This window comes from Simochromis diagramma, unplaced genomic scaffold (assembly GCF_900408965.1).
Source record: "Simochromis diagramma unplaced genomic scaffold, fSimDia1.1 OVJJ01000802.1, whole genome shotgun sequence".
NCBI classification, from domain to species: Eukaryota; Metazoa; Chordata; class Actinopteri; order Cichliformes; family Cichlidae; genus Simochromis; species Simochromis diagramma.
In genome coordinates, this window is record NW_024387492.1 from 308,847 (window position 1) to 326,216 (window position 17,370).

Below are 17,370 nucleotides of genomic sequence, written 5' to 3' on the forward strand. Positions count from 1 at the left end.
TTCATGTAAAAACTGAACATAAGTTGAGTTGATGGAGTTCTTAGACAAACTCCACAGTTTTCAAAGATTTGAGCCTGACAGTTAGTCCAGAACAGCCGGACGTTCCTGTGACAGAACAACGTGCAGAGTGTTTATTGGCAAACCAGAGTCTTGTGCTTCCTGAAGCCCATCTTTAAGCCTCGACTGACATCAGGTGATCTGTCAGCCTTGCGTGAGCTCTGCTCAGAGCGTCTTTCCCCTCTGAGCTGGCCATTGTTGTGGGGGCTGATAAACATTTACTCTTCCCAGCTTGGCAGGGAAAGGGGGTGGGGGTGGTGTGTGTGTGTGGGGGGGGGGGGGGGTCCCATTGTGGCAGAGGGGTCAGAAGCTGACACGACAGTGGGATCCTTCCTTCCCTACTGGCACCTACACTCTCAATACACTGAGCTGTGAGCTGGGACAGATCCACGGCCACTAATCGATTGTGCTGGGGACGTCAGGACAATACAGCAAAGAGGATCCACAACAGGACACAACGCAGAGTGAAAGGAAAGAAGCACTGATGTTATTAATGCACACGCCCCTCCAGGCTTCATCGCCACACTTACCCAGTACTCGACAAAGGGAACCATCTTTCCAAGCTGGAACAAAGAAGGCTGAGCGGACCGACTTAAGCTGTCTCTGTCAAAGCAGTTACATTGTAGCTGTAAGTAAGTAAGTAAAATTTATTTATATAGCGCTTTTCACAGATAAAAATCACAAAGTGCTTTACAACACAGGAAATGGAAATATAAAAACAATATAACAGTAAATAAAACGATGTAAAACAATAAAACTATAAAAACAGCATAAGAAGAAATTAATCAAATGCTTCTCTAAATAAAAATGTCTTCAGCTGTTTCTTAAAAGAATCAATGGAGTCCGTGCAGCGAAGAGAGAACTCCACAACCGTGGTGCCACAGAAAGGCCCGATCACCACGAGTTTTAAAACGAGTGCGCGGTACCACCAGCAGTCTCTGATCTAATGACCTTAAAGCCCGAGAAGATGTATGTGGTTTCTGTAGTTACAGCTGTAGTTACAGTATGAACCAAACAGGCAACAGGACCGGCTGCAGGTCTGTGGAAAATCCACAGAAAGGTCAAACGCCTACGCCTGTTCATATGTGGATCATCTACGTCCATATCTGTATCTGTAGGTATACAGCTGTACTATGTCTAACTGCTGTACAACTGTACATATAGGCTGTGTCCTGTACACCTCATATGTTCACAGACAGCAGGTCAGCCAGGTGTCAGACAGACCTATAGGTTGAGTTGCCTGCTACAAAGCTAAAACCCCCTCAGTGCCTGAAACAATAAGCAGAGCTGAGATTTGCATTGATCTGAAGCGCTCACTGTGCTTCACGTCATTTATCATTTCCTCTCCTGTGCCCAGGATACAAGATGTCCAACAGTCATGTCACCGAATCCTTGCTCAGCGTTCAGAGGCTTATCTGAATGCTGGGCTTCTCGCTCTCGTACTGCGGGGTCTTTTCCAATATAAAGCACCTTAAGCCCACTGTTTTTGTGATTTTGAGCTATATCAATTTAATTTAACTGAAACTTGCGATTCACACACAGCAACAAGGTGTGAGTGTACGGGACTAACTGCTAACAGAAGAACAACAGTGATTACACTGAGTGAATGTAGCCCAAGTTAAATTTAGGCCTGATGATAGCAAACAGCAGCATAGCAAACTACTCGACAAGCAGTAGTGAAACTATTAAATGTCCAACAGAAAACTGGAAATGAAGAGCATTCCCCTTCAAATTAAAAGTTGAACTTTTGAATTTAGTTGCTCCATTTAAACAGAGTTTGTATAGATTTTAAAATAGTTTTATGTTAAACATCCTGTTTTGGAGGAAGGACGGTTCAGGGTTTGAGTAGTCATCATCATGGGCTCATCCGATTAGAAGAGAATAAGCAGTCATCAATCATTTGCAGGTCTTTTTATTGGATAACGGGTAAAGGAAAGACACACATGGACTGCTATCTCTAAAAAGGACAAAGTATGATTTAAGTAACTCCAAATGACACATGAACTCAGGAGACTCAAAGAGAAACTCACCTCAGCTGCCGCCCCATGTGGGAGTGAAGAAAGAGTGAGGGGTAGGTGAGTGCAGTCCTTATATAACGAGTGACAGGTGAGTGCAATTAAGGCCAAGCACCACCCCCAATCAAAGGTGAGGAAAAGAAACAAGGTGCATCTGGTGAAGTGAATGTGCTGAAAGGTGAGCCTTTACAACAAGTCCACTTAATAGTTGTACAAACCGTAAAAGTATCACCACAGACACGTCGGAAAAGTCCGTGATGAAGTGACTCAACCTTGTTTTTAATGAGGAGACTCCGTGTGGCCTATACATTAAAAGTTAGAACGATTATCCAAGCTATGCTCAGTGGCCAACAACATTTCACACATCACAAGTAGGTAGGATTGGGGTTTGCCAATAAGAGCCACATGTTGCTTTCACCAAGATGGTGGCAGTGAAACTCGAGGCTTCAAAACATTACTTCAGGTGATGTCACAGTGGCTACATCGATCTTTTACACCAGGGGCAGCACAACTAAAATGCCTATACATCCGTCCTGAACCTGAAGCATTTGGTGCTTTTGGGAACACAAATATCAAGAAACATCCATCAATATACAGATCCAAGTCTACGTTCTTCAGTATGTTTCATCTCTGAAGCTGGACACTGGATGGAGAGCTTGAAGATCCTGTCACACCGCACTGGGACAAGTACATATGTAAGCATGTATTAAATGTGTGCTACACAACCATTACTCTCTATGCAGACATTTGGCAGGATCCAACATCTGGTACAACTCCATCTGCATTGGTGATTTCATCCGCATCATTAAATTCCCATCCAGTAAGTATATTGTATGTTTTTCCTTTAATAACCTCATGAGATACGGGCGTAACAGATGAGGCCAGATAGGTTATGCCTCACATTTTTCATGTTATTGCAGGAAATGCTCAGATATGCGAGTAATACAGTAACATGATTTCATCACTTTTCAGAAGTGAATGTACATGTAACATCTGATGCTTTAAACACGGATCCAGCAGAAACAATAAACACACATATTCTAAGGATTTATTTGTCTGATGGTAGCAGGAGTAAAAGACACTCTTGACGGCTTCCTTGTTTACAAGGGGTCACTACAGCAGCTCGCGTTCTGGCAGATGTTGTAAGTCGGATGCTTATCCTGACACAAGCCCAAAGGAAATCTGCGTCTCGTCTCGGGATCGAACCGGGGGATCTTGTTAGCCAACTGTGCAAATCACAAGCCCACTAGGACTATTGAGCTTAAACGGTTCCAAATATCTGGAAAAACTGAACTGAGAACTTTCAAAGCATCTACTATTGATCACCAACCAAGACTCTACCAGAACTATGGGCTCAAAATGTGGTCATAAATATTTTGTACTTGTAAATCAGGATTTGTATGTGTAAAAAAGATTTGTGTGTGGACTTAGCCAAAAAAAACCTGCAAGTTACAAGTACGAATTTTGACCCTATTTTTCTTCCTTTCATCTGATTGGTCAATGTCATGTCAATCACAAATGTAACAATCCAATCAGAGAACAGATGGGTTTGGCTGTCGGAGGGGCGCTTTTTTTGAACTGCAGGTCTTTGAAGGGAATAAATGCCCTTTTACATGCCAACCCAGCATTTTCCTTCATCACCACGAAGGAAAACAGTCTGTGGTCGTCCGAGTTTGGTGATTTTTGTGTCACAGGTCTACGTGTTTAATATAGGGACTACCACAGCCTTTTCAACAGCGCTGCGGACGCAGGGGGGGCAGGCAGTGTTTTGTAAATGACAGTCTTCATTACAAAGCTTTCTTCGTTATGAATTAGCATACATGTTTTTATTGAACATTTGAAGAACCAGCAAAAAAAACCAAACTCTTGTAGAGGACATAAAGTCAGAGATAGAAACGACAAGGAGCAGGTGCATCTAGTACAGGTAGAGCTGCTGCAAAAACCCACAGAGCTCAGCAGCCAGCGCAACAAATTCTGGATCCTTTGCTTTTAGTTAGCAGTTAGCATTAGCAGCACATCCTGCGTCTGATGTGAAAGGACTTTTATGCTGCGCACTGTGACTCACAGCAATGGTCCCGGGTCAGCCCTGACTTTGTGTTAAACTAATCCTAAAGTAATAATCAGAGATGGGCAGTAACGCGTTACTTATAACGCGTTACTGTAATCTGATTACTTTTTTCAAGTAACGAGTAAAGTAAGGGATTACTATTGCAAAATCGGTAATTAGATTACCGTTACTTTCCCGTAGTAACGCTGCGTTACTGCGTTACTAAAACCGTGATTTTTTTGCGAGAATGTCTCATGACAGTGACGTAAGCGAGTGCGACGTTCGTGACAACAGCTGTGTGCAGATCAACAATGGATCATATATCGAGTGTGGGAGAGAGTATGAGCGTGCAGCGTTTAAAGCGTGGAAGTACTGACCTTACTTTGAGTTTGATTCCATAAAAAGTGACAAAAACATTAGTGTCCGTTGTGCGTGGGAAGAAAACTTTTTACAGCGAAAAAAAACCCCTAAACTTCTGAGCAAGCACCGAGTAGCTACGACGTAATGGGAAACTCACAGAGAAACTCGCGGATTCTTCCACTGACCGCGGCACACCTGCACCAGGGTAAACCTCCGCCTGCCCCACTCCTGCTTTACAGGTGAAAATAGAGCAACAGGACCGCTGAGTCTTTGACTTTATTTATTTTCTGCTGTGTTTTACTTGCATCTATTTGAAAGAGTGAGTGTAAACACAAAAAATATTTTATTTTATGTGCTGGAATGTGCAGAAAATAGGTTTAAATGTTAAACTAATTTCTTCCAGTCAGTGAATGGTGCATATAGTTAAATTTTTTAAAAGATTAAAACTAATAAAACAAGTTAAAAAAAAGAGACTTTTCCATTTGATTACATTTTGTATGATGGATTATGCAGAAAAAGTAGAATTGGGCTGAAAGATCTATCACTTTATCACCTATTCAGGTTGTAAATCGTGTTTTTAAAAAGTAACTAAGTAACTAAGTAATTAATTACTTTTGAAAATAAGTAATCAGTAAAGTAACGGGATTACTTTTTGGGGGAAGTAATCAGTAATTAGTTACTGATTACTTTTTTCAAGTAACTTGACCAACACTGGTAATAATGTATTTCTAACCACTGACATACCACAACTTTATCCTTTCAACAGCTGCTGAAAGTTAGGGGACCTAGCTGCTATTGGATGTTTATGTAGAGATCCTCCAGCTTCAAACTGTATCACCCTTCAAGGACCTGCAGTTCAAAAAAAGCGCCCCTCCGACAGCCAAACCCATCTGTTCTCTGATTGGATTGTTTAATTTGTGATTGACATGACATTGACCAATCAGCTTAAAGGAAGAAAAATAGGGTCAAAATTCGTACTTGTAACTTGCAGGTTTTTTTGGGCTAAGTCCACACACAAATCTTTTTTACCCATACAAATCTTTTTTACAAGTACAAAATATTTATGACCACATTTTGAGCCCATACAGAACCATCCAACATGTTTCAATATTAGCAGTTTCTCACACACATCTCTTTTCCTCTCAGATGTGGCTTCATTACACAGAGAAAAGTTAATCGTAAATCAAACTCAGCATATTTCAGGAAAAATCATATTCTAGCTGGAGAGCTGCCTCCAGCTGAGCTTGTGCACTGATGTCATTTTACTACACCTGCATCTTGTTATTGCAACAAGTGCTGTTTTTCTAACGTGTCCCTAACAATCACATCAAGAAACACAACAGATTATTAAAATCAACAAATCATAAAGTTTAACGAAGACATCATCCCGAGCCATCGCAGCTGAAGCCTCTAATGAAGCCAACAGCGAGCGACTGGCTGCCAACGTGAGGCCGTCAGGCATGAACCGGCTGCCAGAGGCAGGCGCACTGTAGCACAGACAAACATCCCCAAACCATTCATTAGGCTAATGAAGCCCGGTGGATCACCCGAGGCCTCGGATGACGGAGCAGCAGTCGTTTACAACTCTCCACGATCAAAGTTAAGAAAGCTCTGTTTTGTGTGTTGGCTGAGGGAGGTACAATGAGTTGGCTGCCAGGCTCAGCCCAAACGTACAGTCAGCCTAGTAATCAAGGGTTCCCATGCACGAGACAGTCAACACAGCTGCTCGTGCAGAGCGGGGAGGGTGGATCTGTCGTTGGTTACTGGAAGCCTGAGTGAGCAAGCTAAGAAACATTAGTCCAAAGCACGAAAGGATTTTAACGTCATCTCTAGACACCTTTCTTTGGGTTGTATGTGTCTAGTGTTTGGCATTCAGACAAAACCAATGGAAAGTGGTGATGAATGGAATCGTTGTTTTGGTGAACTTTGCATGAGCGTTAAAGGTCCAGGTTTTCTTGCTAGCTTTTAAGGATGGATGGCAACAGTCCCCAAAACATCGCTCACATTAAAAATAAAAATGGCAGTAACCAAATGAACCATCAGAGACACGCATGCCATGTTGAGACCATTCGGCTGGGTTACAGACTAAACTAAAGGATCATCAGTTATTACCCACACGTCACAGTGTAACATACAAAACAATGAAAACACGGCTAACTGACTTACATTATTGGGCCAGCTTTAACACACTGCTTTCAGCGGTGCAACAGTATTTCATTTAAGAAAGCGAGATGGAGATAATGGTGTTAAATATACTTCACTAAAATTACAATCAATTTCTTTCCACAAGTCAAAATTTAAACAGTACAGGCTCTAAAATGTACTCCAAGTAAGAGAGGAAAAAGTTGCTCCTTGAAGGACGACAATAAAATAATATCAGGATATGAGAATACAAAGTTTGTTTTCACTTTAAGTGATAACGCTGAACCAAAAGTAACAGGCCTGTATTAAAAACAGCAGAAAGTACAGAAGTTTGTGTAAATAAGAAGTTGTCAGAAAAATAAATAATAAAGTATAGATTATAGTGTGGTGGTTGCTGGTGGATGGCAGATGACATTGTGACAAATACTATGTTACAAAACTACAAAGGAAATGGTTAACGCCAAAATTCACAAAATGTCATTATGTTTCACAAGAAACCTCAAAACACATTTCAAATCTTCCACAGTGCAAAACAGCCAAAGGCAGCTTCCAAAGGACAGTAATGCCTGTCTGCAAATCATCATTTGTAATATCATTTTAATTCCCTGCCAAAGTCGGCGCCGCCGTTGTTTGCAGTTTGTGTCTGTATTGTACTGCTGCGGTAAAACTGAGCAGCTTATCTTGGTAATAAATCTTGAATAATAGCTCATTAACCTTTAGCTTAAACTTTAATTTAAAAGAAATAACAGAAATGAGAGTGCACATGCACATAGATCTACAAAGACAGAATATCATCTGTTGCATTAGCAGAATACCTGAGCTACAATGGCAGTCTATTTTTGTTTCAAAGACATTTTTTCTTGTGCTAAGCACGATCTTTTGTTACGACCCCATATGGAAAAGAAATAGTAAAAACATATATGATTTACTCATGAAAGTGGCCACTTTCATGAGTAAATCATATATAAATCATATAAGGCTTACATGATTTACTCATGAAAGTGGCCATTTTCTCATTACTTTCATATATTTTTTTAGTAAGTATACAAAACGTACAAGTTTCATTATATAATTTTTCAAGGGATCTTATATGTGTTTTCACTCTTGTATGCTTTTCATACAAGTTTCATACAAGACAGATAAAAACTTTATAAGATTTATATATATCTTTTCCATATGGGTTACTACCAGAGCTGGCCACATATGTTTCTGCACGCTGTAGCTCATGCAGTAGATTTAATACTATATTAACAAGAGAGGATATCTGTAAATTGCTTTGGTGTGGAAACTCTGATATTAGCTCCGGTTCTCAGTCTGATGAAGCTGTAGCCTCCCACAGATATGACCGGGTTGGCGGGTGGATGATTTCTGGGCTTGGCGCAGGGTTGGCGGGTGGAGGATTTAGTGGGATTTATACTTTTGCATTAAATCTGCACCATAGGTATGCTGTAATAGCAAACCTTTCAGAAATCCCACTCTTTAACCTCCTAAGACCTGAACTCTTCCACAGCAGCATTTTTAATTTCTCTTTGATATTTGGGCTGATTGGGACCTGATGAATGTAAAAACAAAGAATTACCAGATTTTTTTTTTCCTGATTTTTTTTTTCTAACAAAATGAGAGCCACATATGAGGACATTTGTTTAAAATTTCAATAGTACAGTAGCAGCATAATGTCCTCATAAGTGGACATCAGGCCCTTGTAGAGCAAAAGTGAGTATTTCAGAATCAGAATCGTGTTTATTGGCCAGGTATGTGCACAGACACATACAAGGAAGTTGGTTCCGGTAGATGGTGACTCTCAAGCACAGCAATGTAAATCACACACACACACACACGTGTCTATATATACACATTACACATACATACACAAAGCTGTGTAAACCAACTATAAATAACCAATCTAAACTTATTACATAGAATACAGGATGACAGAAATGAAATGAGGTGGAATGAATACTACAGGATGTACATAAGGTGCAGTTGCAGTCGGGCAGTGGAAGCAGTGTGACAATTTGGTGTAAATAACCCCAAATGTGATGTCCACATATGTGGACGCCAGGTCCTAGGAGGTTAAGTTGACATGCACCTCCCTAAAAAAACTCTAACTACATGTTTCAGCACTGCAGCCAAAAACTGATTGATCAATTCATTATTTCCTGTTCTGCATTTCTTGCTGTTGCTTCTATCACAATTTTCAGAAGCGAATAGAAGACAAAAGACCAACTTGAAGACAGGAAGTCCACTGCTGAAGTTGTAGAGCAACACAAGTCCACCATGCACAGGTACAATTACTAGCAATGGTGTCAGCCACTTGCACAGGCTCTACGTAATTCAAACTGAATCAAAGCTTTACCGATGGGATCAGAACCAATGATGGCTTTTTAATCTACAGGGAGTGCAGAATTATTAGGCAAATGAGTATTTTGTCCACATCATCCTCTTCATGCATGTTGTCTTACTCCAAGCTGTATAGGCTCGAAAGCCTACTACCAATTAAGCATATTAGGTGATGTGCATCTCTGTAATGAGAAGGGGTGTGGTCTAATGACATCAACACCCTATATCAGGTGTGCATAATTATTAGGCAACGTCCTTTCCTTTGGCAAAATGGGTTAGCTAAAGCTAACACCACACCGGCTGCCTTTACCCAGTATTTTTCTCGCCAATGTCCGTTCTCTGGCAAACAAAATGGATGAGATACGGCTCTCCATCACTAACAACAGACGGATTATGGACTCAAATGTCATGTTTTTCACCGAAACATGGCTGAACAACAGCTGCCCGGACAATGCTATCGAGTTAGCAGGACGCCACACACACCGAGCCGACAGGCTAGCAGATGACTCCGGCAAGACCAGAGGTGGAGGTTTGTGCATTTATATTAACAATGCTTGGTGCATGAACTCCACTACTACTGAGAGTCACTGCTCACCTAATGCGGAGTTTTTAATGGTCAAATGCAGACCTTATTATCTCCCCAGAGAACTCACTTCGATCATACTCACTGCCGTGTATATCCCCCCCGACGCTAATGCTAGGTTGGCCATGAAAGAACTTTCTGCAGCCATTAACAAACACCAGAATAAACACCCCGAGGCTGCTTTTATTGTTGCTGGCGACTTCAACCACACCAACTTAAAGACAGTCCTCCCCAGATTCCACCAACATGTCTCCTGCCACACCAGAGGAGACAAGACTTTAGACCATGTGTATTCCAACCTGGCTGGAGCCTACAAAGCCACACCCCTCCCCCACATTGGACAATCGGACCATCTCTCCCTGTTCCTCACACCTAGGTATTCACCACTCATCCAACGTGTGAAACCTGCTGTGAGGACAATTAAAGTGTGGCCAGAGGGGACAGACGCAGTGCTCCAGGACAGATTTAAAAACACAGACTGGAATATTTTCACCCACACAGACCTGGACCAGTACGCCTCATCTGTACTGGATTACATCTCCAAAACCACAGACAGTGTCACCACCCAGAAACGGATCACCATGTACCCCAACCAGAAGCCTTGGATGAACCGGGATGTTCGTCTCCTCCTGAAGGCCCGCAACACTGCCTTTAGGTCAGGAGATGCACACGCCTACAGTACAGCCAGGGCTAATCTAAAGAAGGGCATCAAAAAAGCCAAACACCATTACAAAAAGAAGGTAGAAGAACACTTCTCCAACTCCAACCCCCGACGCATGTGGCAAGGACTCCAGACCATCACAGACTACAGGACCACCAAACCCTCCCCCGCATCCTCTGATGTCTCCTTCCTCAACGAGCTCAACAACTTTTATGCTCGTTTTGAGCGAGGGAACCCCACAACCACAACCAAAGCAGACATGACGCCAGACCACCAACCTCTGACTCTCTCCCCCACCGATGTAGGAGCGGTGCTGAGCAGGATCAATGTCCACAAGGCTGCAGGCCCTGATGGCATCCCCGGGCGTGTTCTCAGAGCGTGTTCTGGGGAGCTTGCAGGAGTGCTCACAGACATATTCAACCTGTCCTTGGCCCACGCTGTGGTACCGGCCTGCTTCAAATCCACCTCCATCGTCCCGATACCCAAAAACTCCAACCCATCTTGCCTCAATGATTACCGCCCAGTAGCACTCACCCCCATCATCACTAAGTGCTTAGAGCGACTGGTCCTAGCACACTTCAAATCCTGTCTCCCCCCCACCCTGGACCCCCACCAATTCGCATACCGCCAGAACAGGAGCACAGAGGATGCAGTCTCCATCGCACTGCACTCTGTCCTCTCACACCTGGACAACAACAACACCTACGCCAGAATGCTGTTTATAGACTTCAGTTCACCATTCAAGACAATCCACCCCTCACAACTCATCAGGAAACTGACAGACCTGGGCATCAGTTCCCTCATCTGCAAATGGTTACTGGACTTCCTGACCAACCGCCCCCAACATGTCCGGCTGGATAACCACTGCTCATCTACAATCACAATGAACACCGGTGTACCACAAGACTGTGTGATGAGCCCTTTCCTCTACTCCCTCTTCACCCACGACTGCAGACCTGCTGATGGTTCCAACACCATCATTAAGTTTGCAGATGACACCACGGTGATTGGCCTCATCAGTGACAACGATGAGGCCGCCTACAGGGAGGAGGTGGATCGTCTGGCTGAGTGGTGCGACACAAACAACCTGCTGCTTAACACCGAGAAGACCAAGGAGCTCATCGTGGACTACAGGAGGAATGCTGACCCACATCCACCCATCCACAGTAAGGGGACAGCTGTGGAGCGTGTGAGCAGCTTCAAGTTCCTGGGAGTCCACATCTCCGAGGATCTCACCTGGATGACCAACTGCTCCAAGCTGGTCAAGAAGGCTCACCAGCGCCTCTTCTTCTTGAGGACTCTGAGGAAGAACCACCTGTCCTCAGACATCCTGGTGAACTTCTATCGTTGCACCATCGAGAGCATCCTGACCAACTGTATAACAGTCTGGTACGGGAACTGCTCTGCCTCGGACCGGAAGGCGTTGCAGAGGGTCGTGAAAACTGCCCAGCGCATCGCCGGAGCACCACTTCCTGCCATAAAGGACATCTACAGGAAGCGGTGTCTGAAAAGGGCTGGGAAAATCATCAAAGACCCCAGTCACCCATCACATGGACTCTTCACCCTCCTGCCCTCTGGGAGGCGCCACAGGAGCCTCCGGACTAAGACCACCAGGTACCGGAACAGCTTCTTCCCCACAGCTGTCAGACTCCTGAACTCTGCCTCCTGACATCTGACCCACGTTAACACATGGACTGAACATACCCACACCCACAATGTACAACTGTACCCTCAAACACACAATAATAACATGGACTGAACCACCACTCACAACCACTAGCACTTTATATAGCCTCTGTAGAAACTATCTACACCCTCACTTATCTTAACTGCACTACTGTATAGCTCTGTGTAAATAATCATTCTGTACATTCGATAATCTTTAATCCTACAACTGTTTACAACTTGCATAGTTCCCATTTCTGTATAGCTGTATATCTCAGATTCTGTAAAGTTATTTATTTCATATTCTGTATAGTTTTTCATATTTATATCCTGTTCATAGCCTGTTCATAGCTTGTACTCACTACAGCCTGTACATACTTATAGTTATAGAATATTCACAACATACTTCATACCGTGTACATTATAACATACCATAATAGACCCATTTCTGTAATATACTCACATATCTATATTATTGCTAATATATATTGTAATATATCTATATCACTAAAGCACTTCTGGATGGATGCAAACTGCATTTCGTTGCCCTGTACCTGTGCATGTGCAATGACAATAAAGTTGAATTCTATTCTATTCTATTCTATTCTAAAAGAAGGACTTGACAGGCTCAGAAAAGTCAAAAATAGTGAGATATCTTGCAGAGGGATGCAGCAGTCTCAAAATTGCAAAGCTTCTGAAGCGTGATCATCGAACAATCAAGCGTTTCATTCAAAATAGTCAACAGGGTCGCAAGAAGCGTGTGGAAAAACCAAGGCGCAAAATAACTGCCCATGAACTGAGAAAAGTCAAGCGTGCAGCTGCCAAGATGCCACTTGCCACCAGTTTGGCCATATTTCAGAGCTGCAACATCACTGGAGTGCCCAAAAGCACAAGGTGTGCAATACTCAGAGACATGGCCAAGGTAAGAAAGGCTGAAAGACGACCACCACTGAACAAGACACACAAGCTGAAACGTCAAGACCGGGCCAAGAAATATCTCAAGACTGGTTTTTCTAAGGTTTTATGGACTGATGAAATGAGAGTGAGTCTTGATGGGCCAGATGGATGGGCCCGTGGCTGGATTGGTAAAGGGCAGAGAGCTCCAGTCCGACTCAGACGCCAGCAAGGTGGAGGTGGAGTACTGGTTTGGGCTGGTATCATCAAAGATGAGCTTGTGGGGCCTTTTCGGGTTGAGGATGGAGTCAAGCTCAACTCCCAGTCCTACTGCCAGTTTCTGGAAGACACCTTCTTCAAGCAGTGGTACAGGAAGAAGTCTGCATCCTTCAAGAAAAACATGATTTTCATGCAGGACAATGCTCCATCACACGCGTCCAAGTACTCCACAGCGTGGCTGGCAAGAAAGGGTATAAAAGAAGAAAAACTAATGACATGGCCTCCTTGTTCACCTGATCTGAACCCCATTGAGAACCTGTGGTCCATCATCAAATGTGAGATTTCCAAGGAGGGAAAACAGTACACCTCTCTGAACAGTGTCTGGGAGGCTGTGGTTGCTGCTGCACGCAATGTTGATGGTGAACAGATCAAAACACTGACAGAATCCATGGATGGCAGGCTTTTGAGTGTCCTTGCAAAGAAAGGTGGCTATATTGGTCGCTGATTTGTTTTTGTTTTGTTTTTGAATGTCAGACATGTATATTTGTGAATGTGGAGATGTTATATTGGTGTCACTGGTAAAAATAAATAATTGAAATGGGTATATATTTGTTTTTTGTTAAGTTGCCTAATAATTATGCACAGTAATAGTCACCTGCACACACAGATATCCCCCTAAAATAGCTAAAACTAAAAACAAACTAAAAACTACTTCCAAAAACATTCAGCTTTGAAATTAATGAGTTTTTTGGGTTCATTGAGAACATGGTTGTTGTTCAATAATAACATTATTCCTCAAAAATACAACTTGCCTAATAATTCTGCACTCCCTGTACTGTCAGGGCTACGTCATGCTGGTGATGGACATTTTGCACTTTGCTGAATGAGCACCAGTTCATTAGGCGGTCTCTCATAAACAGCACCATCAGCCACACTAGCCGTGTGCACAGCTCTTCCAATCTGTGTGTACGCCTAGTGTGTTCACAGCAATGTACAAAGCAGCTCAACACGGCAGCACAGCTAGCATTTTGGAGGTGTGACTACAGATCCATGTGGACAGGTAACACTGGTTAATATACTGGTAGAAGTACAAATGCTGTGTTTTACTGTGTTTGCAACACAGACTGAGTGTAAAAGAAAAATGTGCAAACTCAGAGATGCGTGCGTGCGAGAGATTTCCTGCGTGTAAAAGGCTGCACTGCTCCCTGAGCTTAGACTTACATGTCAACATGAAGTCATACATTGGACAGTGAGTAAACAGATACAGTTGATCCTGTCTATACCGTTTTTCTCGGTGGGACTGGTCATACCCCACCACACAGAGCTATGACCACAAATCATTGCAAATGTTTTGAAATAAAAATGAAGCTTCATTTGCACATCAGCGCAGCCAGAAAGCCTTTTTAAAAATATCAAAAAATGAGAGACATGTTTTTTCCATGAATCCATCATAGGGGTGTATGGGGGCACTGTGAGCCACGGATAAACAGCTTGTACCTCACTCACTGACCCAGTTGTAGCGCGGTGAAGAACAAACATCCTCCCCTTCAACTAGAAGCTTGTCTGAACTCGCCATACAGAGGCAGGGGGAAATGAAGAGGTCCAGCAATAGCTGCGTTACAGAGCAGTTCTTCCCTCCGTGCACGTTTTCCTTATTAGACTGCTCGTGATTACAGGACACTGATGAAAGGCTCCCGACTTTTCCCATTCTGATTGTTGGTTAGTTAGAGGCTTTTAAATGGTTGCTGACATGACGTCATGCAGTAAAGCTGAAATTAGGACCTCATGAAAAAAACACTGCACTTGAATTGGAAAAAAGCCCCGATTAAACACCAGCTTACAGTTTTGTTGTGGACGTTGTTATCATTACCTTCCAAAGAGCAGTTACAGACAGAAGAGCAGTTACTGATCCAACAGCACCCTTAGACAAGTCGAAGTGCCAAAAACAACCGCCCCCGGTGGCCACATGAGGCCGACTGCAAACACCGGTCAATCCTCCAACTCCCGTGTTAAACACTAAACATGTTTATAGGCAGCTACAAATAACAGTGTGGTTTATATCACTAACTTCCCTCTTCATCAGCTTCTTCATCAGCTGTACACGGCTGATAAAACAACAGGAAAACAGCTTGTAATATACAAAAACATGTAAAGTCTGCAGAACTGTATCCATGGTTTAATATTAACACCTGTGAGAACAATCGTGTCGTTGTAATATAATAAAATATATTGTTATAATATCCGTGTGTGCGTGTTATTCATTAATAATAAAGTTCTATTAACCATTCAAGAGTATCAACTGTTTGAACTATTACCGTCAGGCCGACGGTACAGGTCACATAAAACCAGGACAAACAGATTCAGGGATAGCTTCTTTCCCAGAGCTATCACCGTAGTAAATAAGCACAAAAACAACTGAACCTGCTTAGCTATACCATACCGTCACTGCCATTATATCATGCTGCTATTCATACTGTCATTATATCATGCTGCTATTCATACTGTCATTATATTAATGCTGCTATCCTGTATATATCTTACTTGCGATTGTTTGAATACTTGCGATTGTTTTATTGTACTTTTTATATTTTACATTTATTATTGAATCTTGCACCAAGGGAGTGGCACTCCAATTTCGTTGTACTCTGTACAATGACAATAAGGCTATTCTATTCTATATTTATCATAATAAAGTTATCGTGATGACATTTTTCCATCATTACCCAGCCTCAGTCTACCAGCGTACTTTGAGTGACTCCCTATCTCATTATTTCAATTCTGATTCACTCGGAAGCATTTTAATGGAACTACAGAACAAATATTACTAATTACTAATGTGCTTATTTGAACTGTTTTATTTTCAGTGTGAGGAAGTCTTGAGACAGCCCTTACTGCTCTACATTTTGGGTGCCATACCCTTTTCTCATTTTTAAAGTGATCCTGAGCAACAGTTCTGCAGGATTTTCTCTGGAAACCGGCAGCTTTTTCACTCACCCATGGTCCAGTCCAGACCGTTTTCAGAGGAATGTGGGGTTTTCTTTTTGTTGGTTTAGCCATTTAACACAGTCCTATGAATCACCCAGACATAAAAACTACATCTAACTCATGTCTAAACACAACACCGTAGATTCTTCAGTTTAATCTACGAAAGGTGGAAGGGAGGCTGCAACACACAGGTTTGTTGGAGCGATTAAAAGGAGGAAAGTCAGCACAGACTGAGAGCTCTACAGCCGTCTGTAAAACATGGTGGGGGCGTTTCGGTCAGAGGTGTTGGCAAGTTCAAAAACACTAATGTCATTATGAATGCATAAAAGTACCATCAGATTTTGACACTACAAATCATCTAGAAAGTATCTGATTGACCCGTGGCTTCATTTTTTGATATAACACTCTGCGTGCAGTAAGAGCACGCCTGGACAGAAAACAAGCACACAGTGCAGACCTCGACATTACTGAAGCAGAGCGGGATCGTCCTGACAGAGAACCGAACAAAAGCAGCCAAACAAAGACGAGCGTTGAATGTCCTGAAGAGGAGAAGACAGCTATTCCTGAAGATAACTTCACACGTGAGAAGCAGAGAGTTCAGGCTGTGTTAAAGATGATTGTACCAAATATTGACTTCCAAGCTCAGCTTTTTGCCTTATATGTATCTACATTCAATATAGTGCCACACCCGTTCCTGTCTTCGTAAGCTATAGTTTTGCACACATCTCTGTTTCACACCTCCATATTTTGTCTCCTTTTCTATCTTCAGTTCTATTCCTGTTGTATATATTAATCAGCATCTGTGGGTGGACAGCAAAGAAAGGATTTCATTGCACAGAGAAATGCCCTTTTTCTCTTGTGACGCATGACAATAAACACTTTGAATCTTTGAATCTTAGTAAAACATGTTGAAGAAAAAACACAAACTGATGGATAAAACATATTACAGGTCATATGTGTGATGCACCCACACAGCTTAGTTCAGCCTGCCAGCCTTAGCTAATACCTCTGCCTCTTGGTGGAAAATATTAAAATACAGACGATAATGAACATCACATTAGCCGAGTTAATAAAGCAACACGTGGCAAAGGGAGCACTGTGCAGACTGCTCATCACAGTCGGTTACTGAATGAAGGAAATGTACAACAGGACGTCCCTCAGAACTACAGTTTGATGTGAACTTTATGGTGTGCAGCTTTGCACAGTAAATACACAATCTACAGTTAAACGCAGAGCTACATGCCTTACCTGCAAGATGACGATGCACCGTGCTCTGCATTTGTTTATGTGGTCACACTCTCAAAGCCCTCAGAGACACCGGTCAATCTGTGGACACACAGACAAGATTGCTCTGAAACACAGTACAAAATAAAATGAAAAGAATCGGCTCCTTTGGAAAGAA

The 17,370-nt window shown here is 42.6% G+C and overlaps 1 protein-coding gene across 3 annotated transcripts in view; it reads right to left on the minus strand.

The window, feature by feature from the left end:
* Positions 1-17,370, minus strand: part of disp1 (dispatched homolog 1 (Drosophila)) — a 110,788-nt gene that overhangs the window by 60,350 nt on the left and 33,068 nt on the right. For all 3 annotated transcript variants that reach the window (XM_040017920.1, XM_040017915.1, XM_040017916.1), the window contains one exon: positions 17,217-17,294. The gene's annotated coding sequence lies outside the window, so the exon portion shown is untranslated. The remainder of the gene's footprint in view (positions 1-17,216; positions 17,295-17,370) is intronic.